This window comes from Aphelocoma coerulescens, chromosome 4, assembly GCF_041296385.1.
Source record: "Aphelocoma coerulescens isolate FSJ_1873_10779 chromosome 4, UR_Acoe_1.0, whole genome shotgun sequence".
In the NCBI taxonomy this organism is placed as follows: domain Eukaryota; kingdom Metazoa; phylum Chordata; class Aves; order Passeriformes; family Corvidae; genus Aphelocoma; species Aphelocoma coerulescens.
Window position 1 is genome coordinate 18,944,582 of NC_091017.1, and position 20,852 is coordinate 18,965,433.

At 41.7% G+C, this 20,852-nt stretch overlaps 1 protein-coding gene across 8 annotated transcripts in view; it reads right to left on the reverse strand.

The window, feature by feature from the left end:
- ARHGAP24 (Rho GTPase activating protein 24) overlaps positions 1-20,852 on the reverse strand; it is a 247,525-nt gene that overhangs the window by 184,332 nt on the left and 42,341 nt on the right. Inside the window, exon 1 of one of the 8 annotated variants that reach the window (XM_069012949.1) lies at positions 78-204. The exons of the other annotated variants lie outside the window; for them this stretch is intronic. The gene's annotated coding sequence lies outside the window, so the exon portion shown is untranslated. Of the gene's footprint in view, positions 1-77; positions 205-20,852 lie in introns of those variants that run through there. 8 annotated transcript variants of the gene reach the window in all.

Genomic DNA, 20,852 nt, shown 5'->3' on the forward strand with positions numbered 1-20,852 from the left:
CGGCCGGCAGCAGCCACTCGCCCTGCGCAGCCCGCGGGGCTCGGTCCGCAGGCAGCGGCGGCATCGGCGCTACTCACCGGGCGCTGGCTGCGGCGCTGCCCCGCACCGCCCTCCGGCCGCCCTCACGCAGGGCCGCCCCGCTCCCCCATACACGCGGCCGCGGCTCGGGGCACGCTCGGCGGCACCGCCAGCTGATCTCAGCCCGGCTGCGCTCACAAGTTTCTTCTCCTGCCCCCTCCCTCAGCCGCTCAGGCGACCTGTGCGCAGGCGGGGCTGCCACCATCCCACGGGGGCTGTCGCCGCGCCCCGGGAGCCGCGCCGGGGGCAGCCCGCGGCGGCGTGTGAGGGTGATGGATAATGTGCGATGTGTTGTGTGCGCCAGCCGAGGGGCTGGGGCGGTCTCGCAGGGCCAGCCCCCGGGTTTCGGGTTTCACGGGCAGCTGGCAGCCCCCGGGCGCGCCGCCGGCTCCGCTGCTGGAGGAACGCGCCTGCCTTCCCAGACGCTCTGGGAATGCCAGCGCCGGGACACCCGCCGGGAGCCGTCCCGGGGTCCCTGCTGTCCCTAACCCTGCCACACTCCAAGGGGACACACAGACAGCCCGAGATGCTGCGCAGAGTTTTGCCGCCCCCTCTCCTTTCTCCTTTGTGCCTGTGATGCAGCTTTAGTCCACCGAATACACTCCGAAGCAGCCCCGACTCATCCACTTCCAACAGCACCTCTGCAACCACGGCTTAGCTCTCTTTAAGAAGGACTCGGGATTTTATCCATCCGTGTGCCCGCACAACGAGGGTCCAAAGGCCCAGTTGTGACTCAAGTGCACAGCAGAAATCAGGGAATTAGGATGGAAACGGCAGCCGTGATTGTGTTTCGGGAGCTGCTGTCCGCTCCCTGGAGGGCAGGAGTGATGCCTGCTCCCGGGTGACTCAGGAAGCATGAGACTGCACTCTGCTTTTCCCCGTACTCAGAAAGGGCAGTGAATGACGTGTAGCTCTGCGTCCTCCCTTCCAGCAGACCACAGTATTGGTTTCCGGTGGAAACAGCCTCTCTCGGAAAATCCTAGATGCTATGTCTCTTCTTTCAGATCCCCATCACAAGACAAAAAGCAGTTTCTAATACGATACCGCAATGAGATCATAAGAAAAAAATTACTAATAATGATAGTTAAAGATGGCACAACATCGCATTTTGAAGCCCAAGCGGGCTCAGCCTACTGTACACACTGACAACAAAATCCTGCACATTTTCAGCTACACATACCAGGCACGTGGTGTTCCTCTAATGACTGGAGCTGGAAGATCTGTAGAAACTAGAAAACTGTTTTGCATGAGAATCTCAGCATCTGATGAGTGCAGCTTGGACAGATCTAGACACACTCCCACCGACTTCCCTCCCATGACCCATTTCTCACAATTCTGTGTTTGCTGGTTCCAGCTCCACCCAGTGCGAAAGCACTAAAAAATCCCCAGTACCACAAGAATAGGTACAACCTTCTGAAAGCAATCAGTTTTCTGATTTATTCCTCAGATTTAGGAGGTTTTTCAATAGATGAGGTCTGAAGAATATGTAGTGTAGCAGGTGACATGTCGTAGCTTGCAGCAGTGATAAATGGGATACCACTGCACTGGAAAAGCTACTTTTAACAGAGACAAAATAATTCAGTATGGTTATCCATACTGAATGAAACCTCTGAACTCTGCCTCTCACTAATGCTGCAGGAAGGGTTGGGCCCTGCAGCAGTCAGCCCAGGTATCAGTACATTTATGAAGGGGAATACCCAAGGCACTTTCCTCAGCTTCCCAGCTTTTTATGAGATAACCAGCCAGAAAAGAGAACTAAGCAAGCCATTAAGGATGAAGGCTGGTCCCTGCTCCTGCCTCTGGAAAAGAAATCCACAGAGATAAAGCAAGGAGAAGGCAGAGCAAACTCATTCCTATGATCTCCCTGCCAAATGGAGAGATTTGGCCAACAGAGATCTGGAACAGCATGCTGCACCCCACCAAAATTCAGCTTCTCCCAGGAGCCATACCAGTTTGAAGAAACCAGTGAGTCTTGCTGACTCTATGCCAATGTAATTTAAGAGTAAACAGGATGTATCATACATGCCTGCTCAAGAAGAGAAAATAAACGTGCACAAACTTTAGAGGGTGAGGAGGACAGAATTAAACACATGCACAGCAGGATACCTATGCTGGCCTTCAGTTTGCTTGGCTGCCAAATTCAGGCTCAGAGGGAGAACAGCCAGAATGACACACTAGAAAAAACATTTTTTAGTGGGCTGGAAAGGCTTCCACCATCAAGGACCATGCCTGCTCTGATGAGGGGCCTGTACACATGGGAGCCTCACTTTATGCATCACAGTTATCGACATTATATAAAAATTTAACCCAGGCATTTCTGTAAGTTTTGTCTCTGCGATTCTCTGCCTTTATCTGAACAACAGTCATATTAAGACACAAGACCTCTTGTTTAAATGATAGGAAATTACTGTTCTGTTGCTGTGCTGTTCTCTTTAGAGAGAAGTAACCCCAGGGAAATTTCCAGCTACCGTAGAGAAAGGAGAGTGGCACAATGTACTTCCTAAGCACGGGGACACACAGGAAGCAAGCTGCAGGGCAAACTGGAACTGCTGGCTGCAGCACTGGGTAAACACAGACCCCCCTGGTCCTGTGCCAGACCTTCTCGTGCACAAGGCCGCTCACAGCCTTGTGCCCACAATGCAGGTGCTTTCAAAAGCTAAGCTGCAAAACCACTCACATCCTTGAACAACTGCACGTGTGAAATCTGGCTATCAGTACAAAATTACAAACAATAACAATGAGGAGATCCTTTCAGATTTCCTTCCTTACTTTGCTTATGGGTGGTCACTTGCTCCTGTTCTTTCTCTCAGTTTATGATTCGCTAGCTGATACCCTTCTAAAGTTGAGGTTTAGACCATAAACCAGTTCATATGTGCAGTTTTATGAGCATTGAAATCCTTCAGCCTGAGTTGTCTTTTTTACACGTGCATCATCAATATCCAGTCATTCATTAGCTACGTTAGGAAAAAACCAGGAGGAGCAGACCCATAACTGGAAACAGCCTATCCAACTCCATGCAATGCACAATTAAGGCAAAGAAAAGCCTGTTTTGGTACCAGTAGGTACCAGTTCATGTCAGAACTTCTCCTATCTAACTCCTTAGATACCAAACCTAAGACTGAGACACTTCAAAGACTTGACCTTTGCATGATAGGGAGCTAAGATCTTGAATCTTTGCCTCTGGAAGAACAACACATTGTTTTTTCCGGAACATTTAATGACAAAAACTAGAAACACTTTACCAAACAATCAAACAGGAAGGAGAAAATCTGTGTTTGCCACAGACACTTTGGCCCTGCTCAGGCATAGAATATCCTTGGCCAAGTGCAAGCAGTTCCAAAAGTAATCCCCCTGCTCTGAGAAAATATGTTCCTAGGGCAAGTATACATATAAACATACATACACGCTGTCTTTGGAACACAACTTGTCTGCAAACATCTGTGCAGTCTGGTGAGCAAAGTGGGCAAAAGTCTAAGCAAGCAGGAAAAAACACCACTTTTTTTCAATGTAACTAAACCCAGAAGGCATCTGCTGCCCCTGCGGATTCTGTTGTCTAATACCAACAGAGAAGACTCTACTAAATTCACTTTACATTTCAGGAATTATCTTCTCATCCTCTTCTCACTTGGTTATGTTCTTCAATAGAGCAAGCTGGACAGTCATTTCCTATTCTCAGTTTCATGGAAATCAATTTACCTTATCGTGAGCTCACTCATAGATGAAATCTGTCATATCCCCCCAACTCCTGGATTATTTTGAAAGAGGCAGTATTTTCTTAAACACTGGTGGTTTAACTTTTGGATATTTTTGAGTACCAGCTTACCACTATTTCCTTTGTTTATCCAATAGTACAGCTGACAATAAGGAAAGAACTGGAATTTCAAATAGCAAGTGTCATCAAAATTTAAGGCCACAAATTAGAAAACACAAATACAGCTCATTGAATAAATATACTCCTGTATCTTTAGTCCTCAGCAAGAAAAGGACAAGCCATACTCAGAATTAAGAGACAACACCCAGAAAAGTGACTTAAATCTTTACTGTTTCCCTCAGACAGATTCTGCAAGATGTTTCACAAATGAGTAAAGCTGCTTACACTAACAGCCATAAAGCACAGACATGCAAGTGCTCAGAGACAGGGCAAAAAACTGACACGTCTGAAAATGGTTTGAAAATTGTTAAATTCCTCCTTCCACGTACAGGAAACTTCTACACAAAATCATCAAGAGTGTTTGAATAATTTCTGGGTCTTCAAATCTATCAAAAATCTAGCTGTCCAGCTGGGAATTATTTTATCTCAAATAACCCATGGGCACTCTGCCATTTACATATCCACTTCCACCAATTGCAGCAAAATATTGCTCACTAGTTTGTTGATTTTTCTGCTTTCCCTGCCTTATAACTTGCTCCATCCCTGTGCTTGGCAACTGAACCTCACATACAATAGTGGCACTCAATACCATAATTCCTAGCTACATGTTCTGTTTTCCAGTGTAGATAACTGGTACTAATGTAGGGCTCTTAAGATGTGTGTGCCATACATCAAATCACACAAAATTGTGATAGTAATTTTTTAAAAAAAGGTTTTTCATCACTTCCCTCTTCCTTTCTGTGCAAGTGCTCAGAATAACCTCATGTTTAGGTTGGATGTCAGAATTCAGCAGAGAATTTCTCCTCCTCTTTGAGAGTCCAAACAATTTTATCTGGTCTGCTTCCTTCAAGTTCAGATTGTTGAGTCTAGAGTTGTACTAAAATTATTATGAAAAACAAAACAAGGTTATTCTGGACACACAGAAGGAAGCTGCTTCCACTGTGTCCTGACTGAGGAAAAGACAGCCACCCATGTAATATACTCTTCAAATTAAATATTCAAATTAATATGTTAGAGCTGAGAAAACATTAGAAGGCACAGAATAGAGCTTCGATAGATAAAGTGAAGATAAAGTGTGACAGATCAATGCAAAAATGTAGAAGCAAGACAACCAACATCAGGAACATCAACATAAGGCTTTAAAACTAATGTTTTTGTTAAAGCACTCACTAACTTCAAGACTTGACTCTTTCACAAGGCGGTTGCCAAGGATCTCAGATTAGATTTCACCACTTGGCTTTGATTTCCTAAACATCTTCCAGTATTGCTGCAAGATTACTTTGGAATTAGCTCTTACTAGCATAAACATACTATTCTTTCCGAGCTATAAAGCAAATTTCTTTTGGACTCAGAGGACAGGCAGAAGGTAACTGACCGTGTGTCTTTGGTCAGAAGCACAGAACACAAGCATGTATATCCTTACCTGCTGCCATCCCTTTTAGGAAGAAATAAAAATAAAAATCCCCTTTCTAATGTAGTCATTCCAGCAGTGAATCTTGATTTACTATTATAGGTCACAGCTCAAACCAGCAAATTCTGGATCCTGTTTGCATAGGACAGTTTAGAACAGAAAGTCTTACTTCTGTTCCTTTCTACACAGAGAGTAGAACCCTCAAATATATAAATATAACGTGTTTTCTTCCAAATTTGACAATGGGCATTTTGCAGACTACTTGGTGCCATGCAAAAATAATGTTGGGGTTTTTTTAAGTAAGTTAAAAACACCCAAATAATGGGATCTTCCTAGAAGCTGAAATTCACATGGAAATAAAGGGTTTTGAGCCTGTACCTCTTGGGAACACTGACATTGTAAAACAAGATTTCTTCCCCTTAAAAATTAACATCTACACTTATATTCTGCAATACATTACATAAAACTCCTTGATTATCTATTTAGCAGCTGGAGCAACCAAGATGAAATTAGCAAACCCAAAAATACTGGATGTCAGTGTTAATTTTTGGTGATACACTTAAAACGTAAGAATGCAAGCAGAACTTAGTATTAGAGTTATGCTCCTGCTAACTGGTGTTTAAATGCACAGTCTCACTTTTTAGTCAAAGATGTAGACTCTGAGCCACTTCACTTTCATAAGCAACATAGCAGCAGCTGCAATAGAAAACCAGTGGGAAAAAAGCAGTAGAAAGTAAGCAGTAGGGAAAAAAAAACAAGCCCTAAGAGCTCAGAGGAGTTCTCCACTGGCCAAGCAATCTTCTCAAGTCACTAAGAAGTGAATGTTCCTCATCAACAGTAAACAGGAGCTCTGGTTTACATGGCCTCTCAATAGTCTGGATGGAAAACCAGAAACAGCCACACCGTAAAGCAGCAATAAATTTACAAGGGAAAGACAGCAGCCCACGGTGAACCTGGAATAATACACAGGAATAACTGCATCAAATGTGATGAATGTAACAGTTAAGCCAGCAGGTAAAGAATTCAGAAAACCTTAAACAATGAAATTGAGTGCCTCTGTGTCTGTGCTTTGCAATTCCCATTATTTCTAACAAGCTCTCTGCACACCCTGTGCAGAGGACACTCATTCACCTGTCAAGGCTGATCTCTAAGGAGAAATATGAAAACACGACAGAGCACATCCTCCTCAGGCAACCACGTTCTCCTTCCTATGCTTTCTTGTAACAAAAAGCCTTTATAGTAAATGTACAGGTGCAGTTATTGCACAAGGCACAATTTGTGTCTGTTTAAAAATGCTCGAGTCCATATCTGTCACAGCAATGGCTTCTGCTGACATCCGCAGCCAGACATCACCCCCTGAGTCAGTCACTGCTGCATTAGATCAGTAAAGAACAAGCACAGAGGGGTAGGAATTTAGTGTCTCAAACAACTTGCACTAAGAAATGTCTGTATTTTTTTATTTGACGAAACCAGCACAACCACTGCATTTTATTTTACCCTTGTGGCATGTGAGGAGGAGTGGTCTAACAAAACCCATGTTTCACCCCAATGCAGATTCCCAGAGGTCAGTCCCAACCCCTTGAGCTTAAGCTCTGAAGTGACAAGCCCCACTGCATGAACTACATCATTTAAGGTGCAAAGGACAACAAAAGTAATATGAACATGACCACAACAAGAAAACGAGAGAGCAAAGACTAAGGGCAATTACACAATTCACTCACAAAACACTCTCCTGCACAAGACAACAGGCTTAGTCACCAGGAGCAAATTAGAAATTTTGCTCTTGAAGACTTTGATAAGGCAGTAAAAAAATCACAAATAGATTTCTTGGGTCAGCTTTCATTAGTGAGCAAAAGTAAGCAAGGGTGATGGAAACAAATTACTCTGTTCTGTATTACCGAAGGATTATTTTGAAGAGTGCATCAAAAAGGAGCACTAAAATATCTTGAATTCATCCAATACATTTACTGTGTCAAGACTGCTACTGTCAGGACTTGCAGAGTGCTTTACAAATGGAGCACACAATTTCCCAGATTGTGGAAATCTCACCTTTTATCAGACATTCTTCCAGGTGCAAGTATCCTTTCTAACATTACTGCATCATCATGATAGCAATTGTCACAGACTGGGTGTCTTGAATATATGGTACTTGCACAAAATTTGGACTTCCTATCACCAACACATTGTATGTCAGGGCAACCTCTGTCCTTTGGTAAATCCACAGATTGTTTTCTTGCAGGACATTGCTTGCAATATCTGTGTTCTGCAATAATTTAGGTGTGATCCTGGAATATCCATCACCACTTCCTTCAAGGATAGATGCAAGTAGGCTGCACCAGGGGCTGATAACATCCAGTATCTTACTACTGCAACAAATATTTCCAGATAAGTTATCATTTCCTACCCCTCTGAATAGCTTACCCTGTCAGTGTGCCATTGACTAATCATGATGTATTAATATTTCTGATTGGCATCTGCAGTGCACAATATTTATTTCCTCAAAATCTTTCCAGGAGGCTCGCCATCTTTCTGTTAATGTTATGAATGCATTCTTATTACCCTAGCACTGAAAATGCTTTTATTACAGCTGCTGTTGCTTTCTTTCATTTTCCTTTTTAAAGTTTTATTTTATTGGTGATATCAGTAAATGTCTGGACTTCTTTCAACCGTGTATTGAGTCATATCTCTGCAGTTAGACTAGTTAGTCATCCAGGGGAAGAAATGGTTAAGAATTGTTCAGTGCCTCACCAAAATATGGATCACATGGACTTGGTTATCTACTGCTTCCCTTCCACTGTGGTCCTGACTAGAAGAAACTGAAATAAAAGTTCAGATGGTTGCAGCTCAGATGCCTTTTGCTAGTGGGCTGTTTGCTTTCCAAGCCTCACTAGCAGTTCTTGCTGCACTTCATCTTTAATACATGATACATTATTTGACCGTACTGTAAATCTGGTCTTACTGTGTCCCTTTTATGGGGCAAATTTAAACCAGCAGAGTAAAGCCAAAAGATGAGATGTGTCTCATCAGGAAAGATAAGATGCAATCCCATTCATATTTGTAGATTGCTGATCCCAATTAGTTTCATCATATTTTCATGGTAAGCTTGGTTACCCCTGGAGCACTGGGAAGCTGAGCACTCAAAGCTGCAGCAGCGTTTGCCATTCCTCATCATTCATTTCACAGGAGCTACAGGTAAGGAAAGCCTGAGGGTCTCCCAATTAAAGCCTTCGAATTCCAACAGGTGATTCAAGTAGCAGATAGTTCTAGCAACAGATTAAGTATTAATAGAAAACACAGCAGTCCAAAGTCATTTCTCTCCCATTCTTTTGGATGCATCCTGAGGCATGACTGACAGATAGACTTCCATCTCAAACAGTGGCATTTACTTCATAATACTAGAGAGAGTTCTTGAGCCATTTGATTGTAATAGCAAAAGTAAGGCTTTTATCTTTGGAGTCAAAAAGCCCCATTTGCCACTCAGCATACGCCCTTTGGATCAAGCATAAATAGGAACCTCTTTCAGCTATCCCATACATAAAAGCTATTCTAGTAACTGTCCATTCTTCTCCCACATACAAGCTGTTTTCAGGGCTAGTCAATTGACTCAGAGTACTTCTGAGATGTATTTTATGCCTTCCAGGTGCTTAATAAAAACCTTTCAGCAGAAAAAGATCTCAAGTAGGTCTTGGGTTTCTCTTGCAATACCATTGTCATCTGTTCTTTTTCCCTTTAGAGCTCCCTAGGAATACTTCCCTCTTCATCAAGACCTTTTACCCAAGAATAACCCTGCCAACAAGAACAGGATTTTTACATTTGAATGTTTTAAAGCATCTTTATTCTGCTTGCCACAGAGGTCTGTCTTAAGCCCCTGTTGCAATTTCCTCAACATGACACAAAATAGATGCAGTGAGTGGAGGTGGTGCCATGAGCAAGGGCTACATGAAATCAGAGAGTCAAATGAAGCAACATAATTGGCAATAAAGGCTGCTGCACTCATCTCCACATGCCTCAGTTAGTTTTATGAGTATTTTCCAGAACCTAATGTATGCCTGATGACCTGTGTACCCAAAGTTTTTAATTCCAGAGATCTTATCAAAGTGTCACGGCAAATGACCTCCTCCTCTAGGCAAGCAGCCACAGAAACAAAACGGGTCACTTCTTGTAACAATGAGGTAATTAAGGCTATTACTTCTAGAAGAAAAAAATGCTTCCCTTCCTTAAGTACTCAGAATAATGCTTTAAAGTCACAAAAAAGGCAGGGATTACTGCTTCATGCAGTATTTATATATTTATATATGCAGTATAATCCAGGATGGATGCCATACAGACCCCTCATTTTTTGACCCCACTATTTCATCATGCAATTTATCCAGAGCTGGTGAATCTTGGATTAAATACATATATAAAGGAGCTGGCATACAGGTTATATTGGGTTGTTGTTGTTTTTTTTTTTCTTTTTCATTTAATCTCATTTTGGCAGTATATAGTGCACACACAGAGGTTATTGTTTGCCCCTCGCAAGCAAGCTACAACAGTCAACACTTGCTGCTCCCCAGCTTCTTCAGTGCTGTGGAAGAAGGCTCCTGGGCCAGTCATCCAGATCCAAAAATGGCAAAACTGAGCTCACACCTGGTATCTCCAAAATTAGGAAGCTCACAGCTGCTCCCAGAAGGCTTTGGTCATGCAGTTTTTCTCATTGTGAGGGAAGCTGACACCTTTCACTCTTTGAAGACAGGAGTATTTCTAAGCCAATACACAATTCCATAATTTAGACTCTACAGCAAATACTGAAAAACAAGGGAGGGATCTGGCAGAGGCTCCCAGTGATTCACACCTGCCTCACACTGTGCATCACTGTCTGTATCAGGTGGGGGACCAGAAACTAATGGATAAGAATGCATACTAAATCCCAACAGCTAGCAAGTGAGACTAAATAGCCAGATAAATAACCCTAAACAGAAATTACACTTCAGAAAGTACCTTCAGGTTTCCTTTCCTTATGTGCCTGACCGGCTCTGCAACCTCTTACGTCTCTTCCAACCTTCTATCTTTGCTACTAGAGATCTGTTTATCTCCATTTAGGGAGAAGCAGTTCTGAAAGACTTTTAGGCAGCAGCAAACAAACAGAAATTCTCCACTTAGGAGGAGACCTGCAAGGAGCATTTGCCATGCAAACAATGGCTGATAGAGGATAGCATCATTTGCCTCATCACCACCAAGCCTTTCATAGGAAGTTCCAAGCACTAACAAGATAAAAGCTTCTCCTCTTTTTAATTCTTTTTCCTGGTAAGTCACTTTTCTCCCTGCCCCAGGCTAGGATGTCACAACCTCACTGGCATTTAGTGTATTTTGTGAATCTCTGACTCTGAACTAAAACTTTTGCCATCAGACAAAAAAAAAATGACAACCTTCTCCCTGTAAGTGACAGAGGATCTGTGATGATAATACTTACAGAGCTCTATTTCACCCAAGCTCCCCTTGCCCACTCAAGCCCTCATCATCCATCTAATTGTGATCAAACAATACAGATTGTGGAGCAGGAAGAAAATGTAATTGGTTACACAAGGAAAAAAACTTTCTGTGGAACAGGATCACATTGCATCTACCATTAAGCCCACAGTGGGATTCAACTCCCTTTCAGAGGCTGCCAAAACCCTTGCCAGCTCTCAGCCAGAATCAAGCTGCCAAACACAGACCAGGGCTTTGTAGCAACCCGAGCCTTCCTGCTTGCCAGACCTTGGGGACCAGAAGCAACAGAAAATGCAATACCCTTGTGACTGGTTTCCCCACCACTCCCAGCAAGTTGCTGCACTGCTAACATGATAACAGAGCTGAAAAATTCAGAGTAGGAAAATACATCCCAGACTGTAAAACCATTCCTACTTGATGCTTACATACGAGTCATGCACAGTCAATCCTGTAACTGGAATATTTCAGTAAAACTGGATGCTAAAAAAAAAATCCCAAAACAAAAAACCACTGTTACTTCTCCCCCTTCAAAAAGAATTGTAATTGTGGTTTTGGGAACTTATGGATACTGCAGTGGTAATGTCCCATTAACTTCTTTTCTTCAGCTTACCTGGCAAGTCTCAAAAATGAGACAGATGTCATGAGTGGTATAAACAGAGAGCAGGATCCAGCCCAAAAAAAGCAATGAGCTAGGGGCCTTGAGATTTGAGTTCTAGTCCAAGTTTCTGCCAGCCAAGCAAATCTGGGAAACCCATGCTGCTATTCTGTGTCTTTCTTCTTCCTCCCCCACTTCTAACACATCTGTTTCAACTTAAGCTCTCCAGGACAATGACTCTCTGTTGCTACAATGCCCATCATGTTGCGCTTCCATTAGGAAGCAACAAAAACCTCATATGCCTAACGTGACTGCAGGATACCCGGGCTTAGTTCTCAAAGATTCTGGCACAGGATTTTATTTTCTGTATTTTCTGCTGCGGGGAAACAGGATGAAGTCACCCCCTCATTGCAATGGAAGCAAAGTAAGGAGTAATTTGGACTGTGAATCCCATCTTGACAGATCAGGAAATGCATCTTCAAGTAACTGTATGGAGCACAAATAAATAATGCCTTGCCAACTTTTACCCAGACCATAAAAATCAGAGAGAACTCTTTTTTTTTCCATATTTGGTGCTATGTAGATGGCCTGAAAAAGGGAAGTAGAAAGTAGCCCAGTATTGGTCCCACTATGTGGGGTAAACAGTCTCAAAATAGCAAATGAGAAGTGGACTGAGTAACTAAACTTCTTCAAAGCCTGTGAACACCAGACCAGCTATATACTGCAGCAGGGCAATAAAAAACCTATTAAAATACACCAGTGCCTCACTGACCTATCTGGGGGCATCTACCTGCAGCAACACCCTGATTATTAAAATGATACTGGCAACAGGGACATAGGAAGGGGCTCCGAAAGAGGAAATGGATATCCACAACACAGATCAGGGTTTAGAGGAGAAAGTAGAATCATTTCACCACTGCTCAATCAAGTATGTACTGCTAGATAGGCCTCGTATCTCCTGCCAAACTGCGCTGCACTGTTGCTGCTTTAATACTATTTTTACAAATATTCTAAGTCACTTTATCCATCCCCCTGTCTCCAATGAACTCAAAGATTAAATGCTCTTGCACACCACCTGCAGACCTTTCTCCGTACCAGGAAACATTTCTATTAATTACACTGAACATGTGTCATCACCAGGATAAGAAATACAGGACTATTAAAGAGAATAACTGAGAGAGTGGATGATAAGCTTTGGCTTGATATGATGACGTAGCAAAGCAAAAATCTAATATGAGTGAATCACAGTTGATTTTAGTAAAATGTAATTACATTAATCAGTTGGACATTTTCTGGGGAAGAAGAAGCAGACCAAACCACAGTGACATGACAGAGTATGAAAATCCTGTTAGCAGAGTGAGGGAAGAGCTTTTTGTCCTTGCTTTACCTTTGTCGCTCAAAGCTGAAAAGACAGCCATTAGCATTCACATTACCGGGAGCAGTCTGCAGGAAAACTTTACCAGATCGTGAGGCAAACTCAGCAGGTCTTTACTTTCCACTACACTCTTACAGAATTTTAGTCCACAGTCTCATTTTACAAGGATTTTGTGGGTGCCCCTTGATGGCACATGCTGTGAGTTGCTTTTGTGAATATTATTGTCAAATAATAAATATTTATATCCTTTGCAGGCTGAAGGCAAGTATTTATTCTGTACTGGCTGTTCACTTTTAATGGAAAATCCAAACATTTTGTGTATGAGATGATGTTTGATATATTTTGTTATGAGCATGAGGTGAATGAGATGCAACCAGAGATAATTGTGACAGAATACAATGGACAGGAAAAAGATGATATGGATAGAAAAATAAACAATTTAATTCCCTTTTAAACAGAGTGGCTTCTGAAAAGCTGTAATTGATTTCCTAATATGGGCAGGATAGCCACAATTCAATATCCAATTCCATTTTGTTTCTGGAATTTTTAGGAAGGATTGATTTGCTTTGGGTACTTTTACTTAGCAGCTTTCCCCATCAAATAAATGGATTTTTATTTCACTGACAAGAATGGGATGGAAAGACTCAAGTGGTTTGAGGGGGTTGAAGGGTTGGGTTTTTTTGGAGGTGTTTGTCAAGCCCAGAGGAAAAACATTACTGTAATATCAGACAATAAATCCTGAGAGATTTCTGAATATATTTCAAGGCCACATTTTCAATTTCCATGAAGCATATAAACTAAACTAGAAGGGGGGAGTTTTAGTGCCATGATAAAGCACTCAGACATGGTCTGGTGGTTTACAATGTCACCTGGACCCTTTCAGTGTTTTTTTCCTTCACACCTCTCTTCAGTCTGATTCTCTCTAGATCCAGTTATTCTTTCCTAAAGTTACAAGTTTGCTGCATTGAAGCAGCAATCCCAGGAAACCACATAAGTCATTGATACAACTTATGTACCTACAGTCTCTCAAAATCTTAATCACACCCCATTTTTTTCTAAGACTCCAAATTGCCCAACTCTTCTCACCCTCCTTTCACCAAACCAAACATTCCCAGGCCAACCTGAGATATTCGAGGCAGTTGGTTCCTGCCTTTTTCCACACAACTCATGCTTCCAGTTTGTAACATCACTTCTGTAAGTATTTTACCATTTCTGCCTTGTGAAATAAATCCAGTGATCAAGCAAGAACAATGAGAGCACTGAAATGGACCTAACAAAAAAAAAAACCCAATGATCAGGTGTATTGATGAAAACAGTAATTGTTATCTAAAATTCAGTTATTTCTATTCAGGCTATCCCCACAAGGGGCCATACCAAACTTCAGCACTTGAACAAGTCCTAACAACAAGGAATTCTGGATCAAAGTGGCCATTTCATAGCCTCAAGCACATTTCCAACACTTAATTGATATTTCTGAACCTGTAACAAAAATGAAATCTATTCTTTTGCAGCATGTCAAGCAAAGCCTGCTGCTTGCTTCATCAGGGCAGGTCACCACTAGTTAACATTCAGCTGCCAAGCACGAGCACGTTTGACAATTACTTCAGTGGTACAAACTGTGCACAAGTCTCCCATTTCTGTGATGAAGCACTGAATGCCTCATTAACTGAGAACACACACCGGTGACAATTACAGCCCGAGGTACTGAAAAACCTCACACTGGAGTTGCCCTTTCTATCACTAGAAGTAAGTTGCACCAAGCTCCACACATATCTACGTTTTTCACATCCATAAATTGAGCAAATTTCTGGTGCGGAAGGACATTTAAATTCAGCCCACATGCAAAAGCCAAAAAAAGTCAAAAACAACTATTAGCTTCTAAGCAAATAAAAACATATGTCCTCATTTTCATCTGGGATCCTTTTCTTTGTATTTTCATGATTCTTTGTACAATTACAAAGTATTCTGTGTACCTCAGCTTTGTCACAAGACATAACACGACTTGATCACAACCTCCTGTTTATGTTGCCAGTGGTGAACTAGTTAAAGCACAAGTCTAAGGTTTCACAGTGGGGACTGATGACAGCTCTGTCATTGTTGTCAAACTATAAAGCCCTCAACAGTTTGCAGCAGAGTGAAATTAAGTAGACAGTGAATTCCCTCTGTGCTATTCCATTGTTCATTTTCTCCTGGACTATCCCTCTCTGTTTCTTACCCTTCTCCAATTTCCTCAGGACATGAGAGAAAGACATAGTACATATTTAAATAGCTACTGCAATTATTTCACTACCAGGAGAATGGAAAAATAAGAGAAAGGCTGAATCCATGCTGCTGAACTTCTCTTGATGGTGGTGTTCTCCTTTTTTTTTAATGGAATTTTGCTGTACAATAGCATCTGTGTTTCATCTCCCCCAGCCCAGCTTCTTTGAAGTGTGGCTTTCCTTTGGGGATTTTTTGCTAAGAATACAGTAATACAGTGGGAGCACTAGCATGAAGATGTGTTCCTTGCAAGAACTTAATTTGATGGAAAAAAAGCCTTAGAGTATGTTTTATGCTCCTGCAAACCATTGGAACCACAGCACTATGGGAGCTGGTCCAAAGCTGACCACGAGGTAATAATTAGCATCTCACAGCAACTTTACAAAGCATAAAATTAAAATTTGGATAACAAAGAGGAAAGATTGGAAGCAGCCCACTGTCCAGAGTCTGCAAATGTCTGAATCAAATCATGGTGTTGCTCATGGTTTCAAATTCTCAGGAATTGTAGCATTTCAATGAATGTTTTTAGCTACAACTGATATTCATTTGGAGCTTTTTGTTTGACTTTTTTTTATAGTTTTCAACTGCACTATGAAGGAGTGAATGTGAAAACTACAGTATGAAAGAGTTGTGGTAACAAATTACCAAAATTTGCATTGACACAGAACCTCAACAAATTTTCAGATTTCCTTGTGATCAAACCCACAGTAACTGTAATTGTCTTTGCAGCAACCATCTAATTGCTAATCTTTCAAAAATTCATCCATACCCATCACAATTTCATGTTTTCCTCTGTAGCAACATCCAGAAAAATAATAGGTCTTGTTTGGTTGCTGTCAACTATTTTCACCTTTTCAGGAGTGTTATAACCATTTATTTCTTCAGCTGAGGGACTGAGCCACAAGGGCTGAAACGTTCAAGTCCACACACAAAAAAAGAAAAACATTTCATGATTAAAAGAAACCAGACTTGGTTCTTTTTTATAACTCCTAGCCATTACTCTACCTTATTCCTTTAATTATTCGGTATTTCTTCATCTAAGCCTGTTAGAGAAGCTGAGCTAGATGTAGCACACTTAATTAAAGCTGAGCTTCAGCATTCAGCTCTTTTCTATCTGGAAATTGCTATAATGAGACTCTCGTTGGCCAAATAAGAATGCAAATGTTCTCTTATGACAGAGCCGGTGGTGAACTAAGAAATATCCCTCTCATTAAAGGTGCAGCCATCTCACTTAGCATTTCAGATCATTGAAATCACTTGGGGGGAACTTCCTCCTGAAAGAATAGCCCTAGATTTATGGGGACTAAAGAGAGGCTGATGCTTTAAGTGTTGAAAGGAGGTGTGCAAATATTAGATGATTGTAAATCCACTTAAGAAAAAGTGTAAGGCTGTCAAGGCCAACTGTTGCAAGACATTACTCATTTATACAACCTAACAGCTCAGCTTTCCTCCTGAATGCTATAGACACCCTGTCAACACGGGCAGTGTATTCTTTTGCTACAGACACACAGAAAAGTCAACTGAAAAATCAATACAAATGCAGACATGATTTTTCAGTGAAAACTCATTTTTCTGCTTTTGGGCTTTGGGAAAGAGGAAACAATTATTTCCTAGACAGGTATATTGCTCTCTTAGCCACATGCCACCCTGGGACAATGTACAAACAAGCAAAATGCTTACAACAGAAACCGTAAAGACAATACATACATTCTGTGCCACATGCTAGAACCCTGCTCTGCACAGCAGTTCTGCCTTTACTCTAAAATGGATTAAGCAATTCACTGCATCATGCAGACTTTCAGATAAGGTTCTCTTCTGTCTGTGTCATGGCAAGAGCAGCACACATATAAAACCATTCTTAAAATAAAGTAAAAGCATATTTTATAGCAATGTAATTGTGTTCTGGACATGACTTGGTTGTCCATTTACCCAATGACAACAAGTTCATCATCTTGTTCACTCCAAACATACAGTGCTGCTTGAAGAAAATGAAAACAAGGTCTTGGAGTCCAGGGCTGCTGTGCAACTGGAACAATATGCAAGCTCTGCTCTGCCAAGCACCAAAGTATGGCTGTTGTAGTCAGGAAGAACATTTGACACAGCTTTTCACTGAGGAGCAAAAAATTCATATTTGTGGTAGCATTGACAGCAATTTAAAAGTTTGTCTTAGCTAGGATGAAAATCCAATACTCAGAGTGACATACAAATTGTTATTTATTGAATGCAGAAAATGTTTCTTTAACCAACACTCCTCCTCACTTTCGTTTTTCTTACAACAATGATCTAATATTTCAGACATCCATCAAAAGTGTTTCCACCTATTCTTCATCTTCATGTTTCTAGATCCATCATTACCATCTTATTTGGAGTTCTTCTGTAAGGTATCTCTAATCTACCACATTTAAGCTCCCTTTAAAAGCACAGTACCTTTCACCTTTAATTAGTATAGACTCCTACAATGGAAATTACCTTATCAGTGGGAACACAGCAGTAGCCTGCTCCAGCAGCTGTTTTTCAAGGGTTTGCCTAGAACTTAATTTTATGTAGATTTAATAACCCTTTATAACCTAAAATAACCTAAGAAATTTGCTGTCTGCATGATGCGATCTGGGCATTCCTTGATGTTAGGACTCTTCATTATCTTTCCTCTTCCAACTTCAAGCAATGTTTAATGGAAAATTACAGCTAATTTTCCCCCCAGCCCAAAGTCCCTTACCAGAAAAAGTAAACATACTCCTTCTTTACCATTTTCCAAGGAACAGAGAACATTGGCAAGACTCCCACAAAATCTTTTTCATTTATTATGCGCTCTGTCTTAGCTTTCACAGGTATTAGCAAAACAAGAGCTCAAGTTATGTCCCCACCTTCCAGATGGTGAAAAAAAAACATTCAATGGCCACGGTTTCCTTTACAGGCAATAATTGCACAAACATGCTACACTGTGTATTTGCTAATTAGGCTAAACTCCATGTACACATTCACATCAATACACGGATTCTGGGCCATTCGTTGCAGAGCTCTCCTAGCTACATTTGAAGCTATTCCCATTGATAAATTACTTCTTTGTATTAAAAAGAATATACAGACAAGTATCTGCAAGATCAGCCTCCAGGCCTCTTGTTTGTATCAGCAGCAATATTTCACCAGTGTTATTCAGCGTTACTCAGCCTTGCACAGGGCCTCTGCAATAACCAAGTTTCCCTACTGGCTGTCACTTAAAATTTTTATGATCCACTTCTACAACACAAAAGCCTCCCTCCATGAGCACCATAACACAGAGCACCTCCAGAACTCTACTTTTAAGAGCTGATACTGATGCCTGGTAGTTCAGCTGAGCTGCTGGCACATGTATGAATGCAGTAATGCCATTCATCTGCTTGACTTAGCCAACAGAATCCATCCGCTGGCCATTTTGAGCTGAGTGACTTCAAAAGGGTCAGACAGACCAGGAAACTCACACAAAGAGAGCAGGACTACAAAACACATCTTAAGCTGTGCTCTGCAAAAGCAGCATTCAATGATCTTCTGTGTAAAATCTTAGAAATTCTCTATTTACCCATACTGAGTATTATCTCTACTGCAATTTTCACTGTAAGAAAACTAACAAAACACCAACATCAGAGCCACCTGAATCTGCTTCATATCAGTGTCTCCAAAGAGGTAAAGGTTTACCTCAGCTTTAAAGAAAGAGAAGGGTAAACCAAATCTTTTTAAAAGAACCTGAAGTTCAAACATTACTTCTGGAAGTCGCTAGCTCACAACAACACTGACATTCATTGTCCTCAGTAACAGTAGTACCTTTGTGCATCAGCAATCTGGAGGCCAGATCATCCACAATTCTGTGGATACAGTAAAATGCAGATATTAGAATTCATTGAAGCAAGTTGAATTGTTTTCTTCTGATTTATCCTTTACAAAGTGCACTAAGACTGGTATTCACACAAGCAAATGGCTTTAGGTAGACCTGCATCATGGATACCTGAACTGCTCACTTCATACTGTTTTCAAAATTACTTGTCCCACCCGTTACAGAAATCCATCAGTGCTCTTGCATTCATGCTAATCTTCAGATTAAATCTACATAATAAAGAAAGCATAAGTAACTGGCTGAAAAACTGAAGCCTGAAAATGTAGAAAATGTTTCCGATGTTTCAGAGCACGGCTGAAAATCATCTGAGCTGACTCTGGAGGCTTCCAAAGAACTACTCCATGCTATGTCTAATCATAATTAGGAATTTCCTGCAGTCTCTGAAGTATGGTTCATGAAAAAAATTAGGAGATACTGGAAAAAGGGTCAGGAAATTGCTGGTGAAAAAAGTACCATCTTGCACAAGAGCGATATTAACAGTAGAATACAGTGGAAACAACGTAGAGCTGAAATGTGTTTGGTAAGGCATACTGAGCAGAATAACTAAGCAACATCCAGTCATCACTAGACTATTTCATCAGAGAGGAAATATTTACCAATAAGCTTGTTTTAAAAGAAAACACAGCAACTGGCAATATTTGGTGAAGACAAAACAGACATGAACAAATATAGCGAGACAAATTTCTGAGACCCAGCAGGTGTGTTTGCTACCCACAGGAGTGTTTTTCATTAGGTCAAATGTACATCTTAACAGTTGTTTTGCTCAAACATTCACTGAGCCTGCATCCTGGGAGTTCAGACTGGACATCAGGAAAAGATTCTGACAGAGTGGCCCAGTGAGAGAGTGAGTGGTCAGTGGAACAGGCTCCCCAGAGAAGGGATTATGGCACCAAGCCTGACAGAGTTCAAGGAATGTCTGGATGATGCTCTTAGTCATATGGTTTAGTTTTAAATAGTCCTGCGAGGAGCAGGGTATTGGACTTGATGATCCTTAGGGGACCCTTTCAACCTGAGATATTCCATGACTCTGTTACAGGCCTGGTCTGGCCTCACCAACTCCTGTTTGTCCTTCATTCAAAGCATACAGACAAAGAAGCAGCAGCTTCACAAGTTAGAATAATTTGAGAGTAACCTTTTTTTCCTTAGCCTTTTCTAGATTAGTAGTCTGACTTTTTCAGTCTTAGTTCACCATATACACAGAAAATGGTTGCTACTTTAGAGTTAGCAAGAGCTACAGTTACAGCATCCCACAGCGCCAAAGTACGAGCACAGAACAAGGTACGTAAAGCACTGGTTCTTTAGGGGAGGAAAAATGAACAGTTCAAGCACAGGCTCACAGGTTTTCACTAATGAAACTGCAGTTTCAACAGATTGCACAAGACCAGAGAGGTGTCCAGTGTTTCTTGTCCTGTTTAATATATTTAATGATGATCTGGGTGAGGGGATTGAGTCTACCATTAGGAGATTTGCAGATGATACCAAGCTGGGTTGAAGCGTTGATCTACTGGAGGATGGGAAGGCTTTGCAGAGGGATCTGGACAGGCCATATCAGTGGGCTGAGGGCAAGAGCATGAGGTTCCACAAGACCCCAGGCAGCACCACAGTCTGTGGGATGAGTGGCTGGAAAGTGGTCCAGTGGAAAATGACCTGGGGGTGCTGGTTGACAGCAGCTGACCATGATCCAGCGTGTGCCCACGTGGCCAAGATGGGCAACAGCACCCTGGCCTGTTTCAGAAACAGTGTGGCCAGCAGGACCAGGGCAGTGATTGTCCCCCTGTACTGGGCATTGGTGAGGCCACACCTCCAGTGCTGTGTCCAGTTCTGGGCCTCTCAGTTCAGAAAGGAAAACTGAGGTTCTGGAGCAGGTCCAGGGACAGGCAATGAAGCTGATGTCCTGCACCACCACTCAGACTCATGAGAGTCTAT